Below are 2500 nucleotides of genomic sequence, written 5' to 3'. Positions count from 1 at the left end.
GGGGGTAGGGTGGGTGGGAAGGGTGGTTCTGAGGGTGTTTTTCGCGCCAGCTGCACCCGCTCCTTCTCCTTACAGACCATTACCCCCCCCCCCCCGGGTCCCCCCCACGGCCCCCCTAGCGACCCCCCCTAGCGACCCCCCCTAGCGACCCCCCGCTCAGCACCCCTGCGGCCCCCACCAAGAGTGTCTCGCGAATGTGCACGTAACCCCGACACAAACGTAACATACATACGACACACGCACGAGCGCGCGTACGCACATGCTTTCGCGCATAGGCACGCATTCACGTATGTATACACACAATTACATGCACGCGCGCGCGCACGCACACACATACACATATGCACACACACGTACACACATACACACACACACATGCACGCACAAGCACACACGTTTACACATATGCACACACACACACACACACACTCATGCAACACACACACACACACACACACACACACACACACACACACACACACACAGAGGTATTATGGTGTGTGTGTGGGGGGGCGGGGGGGGGGGGGGTTGAGGGCGAGAGAATTGTCTCCTCCCCCCCCCTTCCTCTCTCTATTCTTTTTGGTTCCTTTTTTTCTCTCTTCTTCCATTCTTTCTTTCTTTTCTAAGCAAAAGGCAGACACAACAGCAAACAAAATTCTTCACTTTATTGAAAATAATTATTCTTGACCCGCAGACAGACAGAAACAAACAGACAGACAGACAGACAGACAGAGACAGACAGACAGACAGAAACAGACAGACAGACAGACAGACAGAGACAGACAGACAGAAACAGACAGACAGAGACAGACAGATCGCCGGCACAGGCAAAACGGATGATACAGATTTGAGTCCTTACCTGGCGCGCGCCCGAAACCTAAATCAACAGTCAAGAGATTTTTTATTCCAAAAATTCGCACATGGGGACACATATAAAGAGAGAGAGAGAGAGAGAGAGAGAGAGAGAGAGAGAGTGAGGGGGGGGGGGGCGGGGGGGTAAAGGGTAAAATGATAACAATCCATAGCGACAGTGCATGTGGTAATGTTACCATCACAGTAAATGACGGACTTGTAATTAGGTAAATGAAACAATGCACTGTTTAGATTATCATCTGAACAAAAAACAACAACAAACAAACAAACAAACAAAAACCCCCATCTAATTTCAAATAATACACATCGCACGAACAATAATAATCAACTCAAAGTGTATTAGAATCTTGCCAAGCAGAAATAGTCTTTTTTTTTCAAAAATGGTGCATGATAATTTTTTTATAATAAATTTAGACAGTTTCAATAAAGATGACTTATTCTTTTTTTTTTATCACAAACAATTGCAATAACTTCACAAAGCGTTGGAGTTTCTGTTGTAATATGGCTTTACTGAATGTTTTCTGGGCTGGCTGAACTGAGCAGTGATGGCCTGGAGATCACGCGTGCAGTTATATTTGTTTTTCCTATCGAAGAGGATTTTTCTACACAATTTTGCCAGGAACAACCCTTTTGTTGTCGTGGGTTCTTTCACGTGCGCTAAGTGCATGCTGCACACGGGACCTCGGTTTATCGTCCGAATGACTAGCGTCAAGACTACCGCTCAAGGTCTCGTGGAGGGGAAGAAAAATATCGGCGGCTGAGCCGTGATTCGAACCAGCGCGTTCAGATTCGTTACCTCTAGGCCATCACGCCATTATCACGGAGGGAAACGTGTCCTGATAATCATGATGAGCGGAACACGGAAGGCCAGCCGCATGTCAGCATAGATGTTCATGTATGACACAGACAGTTATGACATTATTGTGGCATGGTCCAAACAACGTGACCATGATACAACCGACAGCAAAAACAAATAAAACTGCAGATTTTTTTTTTAAAAAGGGGGGGAGGGGGAGGGCGGTTTGGGGGTTTGAGGAGAAGGAGGTTCCGTGTTCTGCTCATCATGATTATCAGGACACGTTTCTCTCCGTGATAATGGCGTGATGGCCTAGAGGTAACGCGTCCGCCTAGGAAGCAAGAGAATCTGAGCGCGCTGGTTCGAATCACGGTTCAGCCGCCGATATTTTCTCCCCCTTAGACCTTAAGTGGTGGTCTGGACGCTAGTCATCCGGATGAGACGATATACCGAGGTCTCGTGTGCAGCATGCACTTACCGCACGTAAAAGAACCCATGGCAACAAAAGGGTTGTTCCTGGCAAAATTGTGTAGAAAAATCCACTTCGATAGGACACACACACAAAATTTTTTTTTAAAAACAACAACAACAACAACAACAAAAAAAACTGCACGCAGGAAGAAAAAAAAAAAAAAAGTGTGGCGTTGTAGTGTAGCGACGCGCTCTCCCTGGAGAAAGCAGCCCGAAATTTCACACATAAAAAATCTGTTGTGATAAAAAGAAATACAAATACAAATATAAAATACTACTGATATCAACGTTAAGGCTGTGATAGTTATTACGGACCCTTCAGTCTCTGCTCCGTGTGCCTTGCACGCCCGGTTCGGCTAT

The sequence above is a fragment of the Babylonia areolata genome, chromosome 12 (genome assembly GCF_041734735.1).
Source record: "Babylonia areolata isolate BAREFJ2019XMU chromosome 12, ASM4173473v1, whole genome shotgun sequence".
Taxonomy (NCBI): Eukaryota; Metazoa; Mollusca; class Gastropoda; order Neogastropoda; family Buccinidae; genus Babylonia; species Babylonia areolata.
The sequence above is the reverse complement of the archived record's forward strand: the minus strand, read 5'-3'. Positions refer to the sequence as shown.